Source organism: Piliocolobus tephrosceles, chromosome 1 (assembly GCF_002776525.5).
Source record: "Piliocolobus tephrosceles isolate RC106 chromosome 1, ASM277652v3, whole genome shotgun sequence".
Lineage (NCBI taxonomy): Eukaryota > Metazoa > Chordata > Mammalia > Primates > Cercopithecidae > Piliocolobus > Piliocolobus tephrosceles.
In genome coordinates this window covers 55,710,665-55,723,799 of record NC_045434.1, presented here as the reverse complement: position 1 = coordinate 55,723,799, position 13,135 = coordinate 55,710,665, and the positions used below count along the sequence as shown (strand labels likewise).

The 13,135-nt window shown below is 37.0% G+C and overlaps 1 long non-coding RNA gene across 1 annotated transcript in view; it reads right to left on the bottom strand.

The window, feature by feature from the left end:
• Positions 1–13,135, bottom strand: part of LOC111550974 — a 59,682-nt gene that overhangs the window by 42,923 nt on the left and 3,624 nt on the right. The gene's annotated exons all lie outside the window — the stretch shown is intronic.

Here is a 13,135-nt window from a genome sequence, read left to right as displayed (position 1 = left end):
ATTGTGCATGTTATAAATATAAAGCAGGGGGCACTGCATATAATATTATCATTAAAGTTGAGGTTTAGATGACAGAGTCAAAAGGCATTCATCAATATTTATGCTTTGCTTTTCAAATGAACTCAAGTATCCTCTTATTTCACTGACAAAAATCAGTGTGAGTTATTAGTCTTATTTCAACATGACAGCATTAAAAATATTGGCTTCCTGCATGGTTCATAATAATAGTTTCAATTTCAATTTCAATACTTCACTTAGGAAAAGGTGGATAAAACCTTTTCTTATGTCAACTCATTAGTCTTTGAGAGTTTTAGTTAATAAAATATTTCCAACTAATATTTTTATAAAAGATCTAAAATGATTCTCCTTGTGAACAAAGGACACTTAAGGAAAATACGATAAAATTCCCACTTTATTTTTAGTGTCTTTTTTGATCTACTTACAAACATCATGTAGAAATAAGATATTACTTATTAATAGAATAAATTATGCTTTGAAATAAATTCTTTCACAGATTTAGCACAAGCCTGTGACTATCATGGGGTAACTCATAAATCTCTAGACACCCAGGCAGGGTTAACTGAGAAACATTCAAACAAAATTTCTACCACAGATTGCTTATACAACCAAACAGTGGAAAGAATAAAAGTGCTTCTGGGGTTTATATCTTTTGGCTCAATGGGTAACATATTTAGGTACTAAACAAAGAAATGCAATTCTTTGTGGTTTTTTTTTAAAAAAAAAAGGCACTGGATCATTTTAGATTAACAAAAGCAAAGAGGATTAATGCTGTTTTTAATCAGAAAGAAAGTTCAGCTTTACCAGACTCTCTTTATTACAGAAAATTCAGACCACTTCAGACAGAACCAAACATGATTACAAATAAATCACTCCTTTTCTTCATGGCTGTTTACTAATGTGTTGTATCAAACAAATAAACAAACACACACATAAATTAAATGCTTACTTCCTCTAGGTGAAAAAATCTCAATGTCAGTTTTAACAAATATTCTATTTCTGTCATGATTTTCAGATTTTCACTCAGATAGTCCTATGATTAATGTTCTTTAGTTTGTGAAGGTGCTGCCCAGCACTGGATAGGCCATTAAAGAAGTGCTCTGATCATTGCAGAACAAAATGCAACAAAAGCCTGTCTCAATCTGAATGCCTCCTGTCCACTGATGCAATTTAAGACAATTAGCTTTTTATGAAGTCAAATCACATTTTAGAGATGTATTATTGCCAAAAAACCAGTGTCTCTTTCACACGTCTGCCTTGTCCATCCTGCACTAACGCAAACAATTTCTGTTTGTTTGTTTTGGACTAGATATAGGACTTCACATTGATAAGCATAGTTTTTATTATCTATTCAGAATTCAGCCAATTAAAAATCAATTTGGAGGCATAATATGGAGGCTATCTAAGGATAGTATTGAGTGAGAAGAACCAAGGCGTAGTCACATAACACTGGAAAAACAAGCCAGAATTCAATCGTGGCTCTGTTACAAGCAAGCTCAGTGGCCCTATGTCAATCATTTCACCTCTCTGGGCATTGATTTCCTCATCTATACAAGCAGTTGTTTGAAACTGTGTGATCCTATCTTCAGTATAATTCTAAGATGGTATTCTTCTCTAAGTTTCATCTTATTAATTTTGTACCGTGACTAATGTTTCCACCCAGATCTCGTCTTGAATTGTACTCCCACAATTCCCACATGTTATGGGAAGGACCCAGTAAGAGATAACTTGAATTATGTGGGCAGTTTCCCCCATACTGTTCTCTTTGTAGTGAGTAAGTCTTATGAGATACAACGGTTTTATCAGGGGTTTCCTCTCTTACATCATTGTCATTTCCTCTTGCCACCACCATGTAAGAAGTGCCTTTCACCTCCCACCATGATTCTGAGGCCTCCCCAGTCATATGGAACTGTAAGTCCATTTAAACCTCTTTTCCTTCCCAGTCTTGGGTATGTATTTATCAGCAGCATGAAAACAGACCAATAAAGTAAACTGGTACCCGTCATGGGGTGTTGCTGAAAAGATACCCAAAAATGTGGAAGCAACTTTGGAACTGGGTAACAGGCAGAGGTTGGAACAGTTTGGAGGGCTCAGAAGAAGACAGAAATATGTGGGAAAGTTTGGAACTTCCTAGAGACTTGTTGAATGGCTTTGACCAAAAGCCTGACAGTGATATAGACAATAAGGTCCAGGTTGAGGTGGTCTCAAAAGGAGATGAGGAACTTGTTGGGAACTGGAACAAAGGTGACTTTTGTTATGTTTTAGCAAAGGGACTGGCAGCATTTTACCCCTGCCCTAGGGATTTGTGGAACTTTGAGCTTAAGAGAGATGATTTAGGGTATCTGATGGAAAAAATGTCTAAGCAACAAAGTATTCCAGAGGTGATTTGGGTGCTGCTAAAGGCATTCAGTTGTAAAAGTTCAGAAAACTTATAGCCTGACAATGCGATAGAAAAGAAAAATCCCATTTTCTGAAGAAAAATTCAAGCTGGCTGCATGAATTTGCATAAGTAACAAGGAGTCAAATGTTAATCCCCAATAAAAGGGGGAAAATGTCTCCAGAGTATGTCAGAGACCTTTGTGGCAGCCTCTCCCATCACAGACCTGGAGGCAGAGGAGGATAAAATGGTTTCATGGGAAGGGCCCAGGGTTCCCATTCTGTGTGCAGTTTAGGAACTTGGTGCCCTGAATACCAGCCACTCCTTCCATGACTGAAATGGGCTAACATAGAGTTTAGACTATGACTTCAGAGGATGCAAGTCCCAAGCCTCAGCAGCTTCCACATGGTGTGGAGCCTGATGGTGCACAGAAGTCAAGAACTGGGATTTGGGAACCTCTGCCTAGATTTCAGATGTATGGAAATGCCTGGATGTCCAGGTAGAAGTTTGCTGCAGGGGTGGGGCACTCATTGAGAACCTCTGCTAGGGCAGTGCAGAAGGGAAATGTGGGGTTGAAGCCCCCACACAGAGTCCCTACTGGAGCACCACCTAGTGAAGCTGTGAGAAGAGGTCCACCATCCTTCAGACCCCAGAATGGTAGATCCACTGGCAGTTTACACTGTGCACCTGGAAAAGCCACAGACACTCAACACCAGCCCATAAAAGAAGCTGGGAGGGGGGCTGTACCCCACAAAGCCACAGAGGCAGAGCTGCCCAAGACCATAGTAACCCACCTTTTGCATCAGTGTGACCTGGGTGTGAGACCTGAAGTCAAAGGATATCATTTTGGAGCTTTAAAATTTGACTGCCCCAGTGGATTTTTGGACTTGCATAGGCCCTGTAACCCCTTTGTTTTGGCCAATTTCTTCCATTTGTAATGGCTGTATTTACTCAATATCTGTAACCCCAATTGTATCTAGGAATAAATTAGCTTGCTTTTGATTTTATAGGCTCATAGGTGGAAGGGACTTGCCTTGTCTCAGATGAGACTTTGGATTGTGGACTTCTGGGTGAATGCTGAAATGAGTTAAGTCTTTGGGGGACTGTTGGGAAGGCATGATTGGTTTTGAAATATGATGACATGAGATTTGAAGGGGCCAATGTTGGAATGATATGGTTTGGCTCTGTGTCCCCACCCAAATCTCACCTTAAATTGTACTCCCATAATTCCCACATGTTTTGGGAGGGACCCAGTGGGAGATAATTTGAATCATGGGGACAGTTTTCCCCATACTATTCTCATGGTAGTAAATAAGTCTCATGAGATATGATGGTTTTATCAGGGGTTTCCACTCTTGCATCTTCCTCATTTTCTCTTGCTGCACCATGTAAGAAGTGCATTTCACCTCCTGCCATGATTCTAAGGTCTCCTCAGCCATGTGAAACTGCAAGTCCAATTAAACCTTTTTTTCTTCCAAGTCTTGGGTATGTCTTTATCAGCAGTATGAAAACGGACTCATACAACTTTATTTTTAAATCTTAGCTTTTTTCATCCAACTTTGCTTTTATAAGTGTGCCTTTATTTTTATCCAAGCCATTGATTCAAATGTTGAATAAGACAGTATCTAATGCATGTCACAAGAAACCTAACTCAAGGCTGACAGCGATTCAAAGCTTGGTATTCTTTGGGTGTGGTTATTCATAACTGGAATAATAACTTTATTATTATTCTTTCAACATTCACTCATTTTATCTGCAGGAATATCTCGGAAAACTGATTAAACGTCTTTTAGAAATCAAGATATATTCTGACAGCTCAAGTCAGTGTGCATGTTCAGATCTCTGAAAATTAACCTTGAAGGAAGCTGAGAAAGTTACACTTTATCTCAGTGTTAGATTATAGTAAATGGGTGACTCAGAAGGTACTCTATAGAAGGAAAAAATATATTTGAGATAGAGATCTTTTGCCCCCACAATCCTCCCCTTCTTCACACACGCACACACACATACATACACACACACTTCTCTTTATTCTTACTCCTGATGTAGTTACAGGCAGAACACTATCAGTGAGTCAGGTTTGGTAGGGATGAAGTGACTGGGAGCAGGTGAAACTGTGTCATACACAGTGGAATCTGAGACTGGTCACACTCAAGCAACACATCATGTGTTTGTTTCTACTAACATGGATTAGTAGAAACACATTATGTTAGTGAGAATCTAAGAGTGGAGAAACTCCCAAGGGCAATGCCAGATCAGCTCTCCTCAGTAGGTACGAAGAGGCTACAGTGGCTAGAACTAGTGTAGGCACTCTGAAGTTATTTCCAGGTGGGCAAGATGCAAGATGCATTTTTGTAGCTGAGGTCCAGAGGTGCTGGATAATTTTAGCTACTCAACAGATGAAGACAGAAACGAGATCGCATATTTCCAATTGTGTTCATCATACCTGTGATATTCTCCTGCTACACAGTCTACCTCAATCTGTACAAGCCACGAAAACCACAGAGGGATGAAAAGGAATTTAAGGGCAGCTGCCTCAATAAGGAGTCACAATTTCTTTCCTACTGCAGAACTTGTAGCAGTTTTCAGTCCAGGAACCACTGATGGGAGGAGAGACCAGCTCCTCAGGGGAAGGACCCTATATTACCGTTAAAAGTGTTTAGGTAACAATTCTCCAGTCTTTCCCCAAAAGATCTGTGGCCATTTGCTTAGGTAATTGTTCACTGGGGAAAAGGGAACACTGAAATAGTTCAAGGACTGCTTCATGTAGGACTCCAGTTGACCTAGATAAATAGGGGCTGGAAGAAATACCATGGCCGCTATATTAGATTAGGTATAAATGAGGGTTGAGTAATAAATTCAGGTTCTGGAGCAGGTCCAGCTCACAGTGGGTCTACTAGGACCATGGATGATCATTTTCTCGGTCTTCAATATATAATTAAAGTAAGACATCTTATTGTTGGAAAAAATCCCACTCTGGTTCCTTGGCCTGTGAGGTAGGGGATATTGTGAAAATAAATGCCAAATGGAAGCCTCTGAAATTACCCTTATTCTCTACAGTCAAGAGAGTAAATCCAAAATAATACCTTATTCTGGAAAAATAGCAACAATTAGTGCCATTATTAAAGACCTAAGGATGAATGGGAGGTAGTCCCGATGATATTGCCATTTATTCACCAACATAAAAAGTCAGATGGATCTTTGAGCGTGATAGTGAGCTACCATAACTCAAGTAAATTTATACCTTAATTGTAGATGTTGTGTCATATATGATATCTTTTCTGGAGCAGTGGATTAGTTCGTTCTTGCATTGCTTTAAAGATTGCTTTTTATACCTGAAACTGGGTAATTTATGAGAAAAGAAGTTTAATGGTTCACAGTTCCGCAGGCTATACAGGGACAGCAGGCCTGTCACATGTAAGCAGGAGCAGGAGAATGAGTGGGGAGTTACCACATACTTTCAAATGACTAGATCTCACGAGAACTCACTCACTAGCAGGAGTTGATCAGCTCACTATAGGAGTGTTACAGAAAGTAGATACCATGAGCAGAGATTCTGGCAGCAGCTGGGCCACCTTCTCTTTTTTATCTACTCCTATTTCAAGCTATTTGACTCTTAACCCAGGAGACTTTGGAACTCATGGAAAGCTGGTATAATTGGTATATGACATCTGTTAAAATCACAGCAGAAAGAATTGTGGCAGGGCAAACTACTAGAGTAAAGCATTATTGCCTGGGCAAAAGGAAAATAAAGAAGTAGATTGTAGGATGACTCTAGCTTTCACAGATTTGTGGACTCATAAGAAGTAGCTTTATATCTTCTGGACCTATCCTACGATTCTTTCATTTTTTTTTTTTTCTTTTTTTGTAATTGCTGTCTTATATTTTGGGAAACCACAAGAAGAAGGGTGACATTCTTCTGAGTGAATATACAAGGTGCCTCTGGCCCCTAGAATATTGAGAGGGTCAGTGATGAATGAGTTCTTCTGTCCCTAGATGCTGAAAGAGTTCAGGGGAGCTAGGGAGTGAAGAGAATTCCTACAGGTGCTTTGGCAAGAAACAGGCAACCCTCTAAACTGTGGGTGTTAGAACTATTCTGCTTTTCTTAGCAATGGGATTCTAAACTCTTAGGAAACTCCAACCTCTAAATCTGAGCTGCATGAGACAAGAAGTCAGAAATAACAACCTATCTAAAATTTCCCACCAGTCAGAAAGGATGATCAGGCAGAATAATCAGGGCATATTTGCAGTGAAGCAAAAGCACTTGTGGGGAGAGATAAAAATATAAAATGTAGAATTCAGTACACTTGAGTTTTAAAAGTCTGTCTTGTGCTAAAACAATAGCAAAGCAAAATAAAACAAAAAAAATCATTATTTTAGGGGAAACAATACAATAGTTGAATTGAATGAGAATGGCCAATATAAAAATCATATTAAGTAACTTAACAGGTCAAGTACAAGTAACATTTCTAATGACAAAGCAAAACTATAGAGAGATGGAATATCATGAGGGTAAAGATAATATGACTGAAGACTAGATTCATGAGATACAATATAAATGATAGAATTTTCAGGAGAAAAGAACAGAAATAGGAGAGACAATAATTGAATACATTATTTAAGAAAATTCCCCTGACATGAAGAAAAAACTAAAGTCTGAGCAGTAAAAGGACTTTAAGAGTTCTAAATAAAGAAACAAATCTAACATTTTATCCTGGTGAAATTCCTAAAGTCAAAAGTTTTTTGAATATAGACACCTCCAAATAGAAATAAAAGTTATCTGCAAGGTTTGTAGAGAAGGTGTGTTTGGCATGGCATTTCTTATTAGTAATAGTTGACACTAAAAAGGGGGAAGGATTTATAACTCGAAAATTCTGTAACTGTTTGAGATATACTCATCATCACTGGCTATCAGAGAAATGCAAATCAAAACCACAATGAGATACCATCTCACACCAGTTAGAATGGCAATCATTAAAAAGTCAGGAAACAACAGGTGCTGGAGAGGATATGGAGAAATAGGAACACTTTTACACTGTTGGTGGGATTGTAAACTAGTTCAACCATTATGGAAAACAGTATGGCGATTCCTCAAGGATCTAGAATTAGATGTACCATATGACCCAGCCATCCCATTACTGGGTATATACCCAAAGGATCATAAATCATGCTGCTATAAAGACACATGCACACGTATGTTTATTGCGGCACGATTCACAATAGCAAAGACTTGGAATCAACCCAAATGTCCATCAGTGACAGACTGGATTAAGAAAATGTGGCACATATACACCATGGAATACTATGCAGCCATAAAAAAGGATGAGTTTGCGTCCTTTGTAGGGACATGGATGCAGCTGGAAACCATCATTCTTAGCAAACTATCACAAGAACAGAAAACCAAACACCACATGTTCTCACTCATAGGTGGGAACTGAACAGTGAGATCACTTGTACTCTGGAAGGGGAACATCACATACCGGGGCCTATCATGGGGAGGGGGGAGGGGGGAAGGATTGCATTGGGAGTTATACCTGATGTAAATGACGAGTGGATGGTTGCTGACGAGTTGATGGGTGCAGCACACCAACATGGCACAAGTATACATATGTAACAAACCTGCACGTTATGCACATGTACCCTAGAACTTAAAGTATAATAATAATAATAATAATAATAATAATAATAATAAAGAATTTAGAATATGTACCACACAAATACCTTGCCTGAAAAAAATTACTTGAAAAAAGACTCACAGCGATCAAAAGGGAATTCAAGAAAGAAGAGGCAGAAGGAAGGTGGTGACCTATGTTCCTATCCACCTATCCATTCATTCATTCGTTCACCTATTTCTTGACTCATTATCTCTTTTTCAAGATAGTTTTTCTATCTTCATAAATAAAATCTAATAATAGGTTATTTAATGCTAAATTAAAAAATCTTGAGGCTGGGCAGGTGTGGTGACTCATGCTTATAATCCCAACACTTTGGGAGGCCAATGTGGGTGGATCGTGAGGTCAAGAGATCAAGACCATCCTGGCCAATATGGTGAAACCCCGTCTCTATTAAAAATACAAAAATTAGCTGGGTGTGGTGGTGCACGCCTGTAGTCCCAGCTACTCGGGAGGTTGAGGCAGGAGAATCACTTGAACCCGGGAGGCAGAGTTTGCAGTGAGCCGAGATCACAGCCACTGCACTCCAGCCTGGTGACAGAGTGAGACTCTGCCTCAAAAAAAATAAAAATAAAATTAAAATTAAAAAATCTTGAGGCAGCCAGGTGTAGTGACTCATATCTGTAATGCCAAGACTGTGGGAGGCTGAGGTGGAAGAATCACCTGAGCCTAGCAGTTCGAGGATGAAGTGAGCTATGATTGTGCCACTGCATTCCAGTCTGGGTGACAGAACAAGACTCTGTCTTTAAAAAAGAAAAAGAAAAAATCTTAAAATTGAAATGGTATCTTGCAAAGAGTGGAGAGACCTAATATAATTCTTTCTAAGGTTTTCATCTTCCTTTGTTATTGTTTTGAGGAATAAGAGAGAGATCAGAGAAAACTGAGTGTTGACTGAGTAAGACAGTCTATCTCAATTGGGAGCATGGTGGATCTTCTTAAAATAATAGTAGAGTCGTAGATATCTAATAAGGGCAAGAAAAGGGAAAACTATTAACAGAATGGAAAACCATAATTGAATCAAAAACAAACAAAAGAAAAGGCAACATAAATAGTAATTTGTTCAAATAAAACAACAAGAGAAAGAAAAAAAATAAAACACTTAAACCGGTAATAAACATGAGATATACTGATCTCTACTCTAAATGAGAATGGAATGAATTTTGCCATTAAAGGTAGACTCTCACATTCAGTAAACATAACACCAATGTACATAATGTTTACACAGTCACACTTAAAACAATTGGTAAGGAGAATTAGAGAGTCAAGAAGTGAACAAAAGGATAAGAAAAAATGCAAACAAAGAAAGTAGAAAACTCAAAGTTAATACCAAAAAAGGTGGCATTTAAGGCTAAAAGAAATGCAAGAAACATGGATGGCCATGATATAATGGTAAAAGCTATTAAAAATTGCAAAGTTTACCAGTAGTCAAATAGTAAGCATTAAATTCTGTACCAGCATGAACAAAGTCATAGCTGAAATTATAAAGAAATATTACAGAGCAGGTCTCAAACATGGGCAAACTCTCCATCTTGATGGAGTGGAAGCTCCAACTGACTTGATGAAATGTTTAAGGCAGCAAAGTAAGTTATTTTAACTAGTGTACTCAGTGTCTACATACAAACATGAAATGAAAATATGTTAAAACAAATCTTATTTACACATGTCTAGTTGAAGCATGCTCAAAGAGAATGTGTCATGAAAACCTAAGAAGAAAGACCATTCATTTATGTTAAGGGCCAAATAATAGATCTCGCAAATGTATACTTTTTTTTTTTGTCACTTCTCCCTCCTCTGGTTCAGTGCTTCTACATTCCACCCAGATGCCCAGTAAATCATCTACCTACTCAAAGAGTCAGCCTGGGCCTTTCTAAATGTTATTCTGAAAATAATCTTGTCTTCATTCTATTTTCCAGAAAGGGAAATGGAAGAGGGTTGACTGACTCCATTTAGAGCACTAATTTATCTTAATTCTTACAAATAATCAGATAATATAACTGCAGTTGCCTTTCTGCCTACACATAAAGCTAACCTATTCAGACTGAAGAGGCAACATTGATTCTCTTTTCCTGCTTAAGAGTTAGGCTAAAATAAAACTATCTTAATCCATTCAGTTGGTTGTTCAATGTATAACATGTAATATGCTTATTGACTTTTGTTCTTAGGGAAGAAAACTCTGCAGATTAAAAATGGGGAAGAAAACCAAAATGATTTATCTGGAACACACAATTGACTAAGGGATACACATATATACGGAGAAAGATTAAACAGCTTCTATTATAGCTAATCTATGAGACAGCGTGTTTATGTCAAATAAACTTATTTACCTTCATGTTAACTTTTAAAATCATACTTAAAGTCTATCCTCAATTTCCATGTGCCTGAGAGGAATAATGGGAAGAAAATAGTACTTGCTATATTAACCATAAATTATAAATTTTACTTAAATTTATAAATTATAAATTTTATGTAAAAATTTTGAAGCGATATAAAAAACACAACATGAAAACAAAGCATGTCATTATGTATGTTTCTGAGATACTCATTTGTTATTTGTCAAAACTTTTAAGTAGAAGAGAAAAATATAACAGATTTTTCAAGGGGGAGGAAAAAAATGAATTTTTACATGGGTCAGAATATACACGAACTGAAAGTAAAAATTAATCCAGATTCCCATTATCTTCACTTACATTATAAGTCTTCATTGTTATATTTTCTAGAGAAAATAAAGGAAAAGTAGTTGGTAACAAAATGCTCAAGATGTATACTTTTTCCATTATTGCAAGACGCCAAGTGGTCAAGGGCAAGGATGTTGTTCTGGGTGGCATTCCCTTTTCCATTGCCAACTTGCCAAGTTGTCTTGGGTCAGCAAATTTATCTAACTAAGCCTCAGTTTCTTCAACTGTTAAATGATAGGGTTAGACTAGAGAAAAACTATAGTTCATTTCAGTCCTAAAATAATTATGGTTATGATGTCATAGCTAACTAGAGACATTGGGGCAGCCTTTAATTATTGGTGGCGTTACTAGTGCTCAAGCCATATGGAACTTCTTTAACCTTGGCTATATCCATGATAGAACAATAGCTTGTCACTTAAAAGAAAAACTCTCCGAAATATTTCTCATGCTTGCTATTCAAGTTTATTTCCAAAGTTAACCGAAAGTCATTTTCCATAATGTTATTATTAACAAACTGTACATTTTCTTTAAGGAATAGTAAGAAAGGTGACGTCAGAGAAAGAGATCCCCAAAGGGAAGATTCTTCCCAAATATTACTGTAAGAGTTGGATCATAAAATGGTTAGAAGTGGAAATTATACATATATAGTTTGAGCTTTTGAAAATTGAAGTCCAATAGTGTTTTTATTTTAATTTGGTGAAAAATGATAGTAGAAACTTAATGAGACATGTAGTCCTCCTCTTTGATTAAAAATATGCCAGATATTAAAATGACAAGCACAAATCCTTCCATTCATCTTTCACTTTCTTGTTTTCTAAGAAGAGAATGCAAACAACATGGATTTTTTCCCCCTGGTCCTTCTCTTATGCAGTACGCATAAGAATCTGGTGCTATCTAACTATTCCCTCAGCTTTAGCAATAATAATAATGAACGTTTGTTGAGTGCTTATAATGTAAGTTCTAGCCTAAGTACCGCACAAGTGTTATTTAATTTATTCCTTATAACAATCTAGAAGGTAGATATCATTATAACCTTCCATTCATAGATGAGGAAACCAAAGGTCAGAGAGGGCCCAGTGTTGCACGGATAGAAAGCAATGTGGCAGGCCACCTGGCTTCAGAGCATGCATGCTTAGCCACAACAGAATACTTCCTCTCCATCCTGCAGCACACATGGAAATAAAGACGTAAAAAACGTAAATGAAGTTCATTTGAATTATATAGATCCTTATTGGTAAATTCTGAATAAAATTCTGGTGGCAAGCTCCTTAAAGTTCCAATTCCAAGCACAGAGATGTTCATGGAAGGTTTTATATAACATGTGTAGAACCTGTCCGTGGCTGGGTTTTCTTTTGTTCAGTTTTGGGTCTCAGCACCTAGAAGACTACCTGGCATAGGGTGAGTAAACTCTGTGTATTTATTCTATAAATTCATATTTTAACGTAGCATTGGAATGCAAGTTTTAATCTGAATAAATCTATATTTTAGAACTCAGTTTTGTATACTCGTTTAACTTGACACTTTTGAAGCATCTCACTGTAATTCAAGTGGTATGTACTGAATTAACTCTGTTTTTCAAACTTTGTGAGAAGAAACAAAATTATTAGATATTCTTAACAATTATGACAAATCCAGTTTGTTCATCATTTGATCTTCTTTTCAATAAAGCTTTTCATGTTTTATTTGAGGAGAAAAGAAGAATGCCAAAACCCATGTGGGTTCCCTCTTCGGTCTAACATGTATTTTTCTAAAATAACAAATGTAACTGAGAAGCTGGCCTGGGTGGTATAAAAGAGTCAGTTAATTGGTAGTCAGCCTTTCTTTTTATAGTTGACTATAAGTCTAAATGCTGATTTCGGAGAAAGATACGTTTTTACTAAAGAAAGCCCTATATGCTATATTAAAAGTGTGATGACTTTGCTTTTTCAAAGAATCCATAAGCCCCACCCATCTCCTCTGAAAAGTTCAGACTGCCATGTGGCTTTCTAGCGTACAAAACTTTTGCTTTCCTGCTATATCTCTTTCCTAAATCAACATTCGCACATTGACCCAAACAGATTGGTCTGGCTTGTACATTAGTGACAGCAACCTGTCATTTTCTGTCTTAGAATATTGTAACTTCATTCATTCTTATAAATTTTCTTCCCTAACCCCAGAATTTTTTCTAAAAGCCCATATTTTCAGATTTTTCTATTTAAAAGCCAACTTTAAAAATAAGGTTTAGAGACTATATTTCCAATTATGTTGCAAAACAGAAGGCCCTTACAGCAGCATAAATTTTAAAGGGTGAGATAATTAAATTTTCTGGAGGAAAAAAATTCCATATTTATAAAAATGTCAATTCTCACATATTAGTTATATTTTAAAACATTTAAAAAGCAGTACTTGTCTTT